The sequence below is a fragment of the Phalaenopsis equestris genome, unplaced genomic scaffold (assembly GCF_001263595.1).
Source record: "Phalaenopsis equestris unplaced genomic scaffold, ASM126359v1 Scaffold234914, whole genome shotgun sequence".
Classification (NCBI taxonomy): Eukaryota; Viridiplantae; Streptophyta; class Magnoliopsida; order Asparagales; family Orchidaceae; genus Phalaenopsis; species Phalaenopsis equestris.
In genome coordinates, this window is record NW_018252812.1 from 1 (window position 1) to 371 (window position 371).

Genomic DNA, 371 nt, shown 5'->3' on the forward strand with positions numbered 1-371 from the left:
TTCTTGAACATAATCTAATTCTTCATTTTCAAATTCACCCAAAATAACTTCGGCATTCTTTCCAAATTGTTCCTTCTCTACAAAATGTTCTTCTTCTTCAAAATATTTTTTATCTTCAAAATATTCGTTCAATAGATGTTCAATAATTTACATGCAAAACCATTCATTATCTCTTTCAACAGTAGGGTATTTCATAGATTTCGCAATGTTAAAAGTCACTTCATGATCATTAACTCCCATAGTTAATTCTCCTTTTTGAACATCTATCATAGCTTTTCCAGTAGTTAAAAATGGTCTCCCTAAAATGATAGGTATTTCTTTATCTTCCTCCATATCTAAAATAATGAAATCCACAGGAAAGATAAATTTAT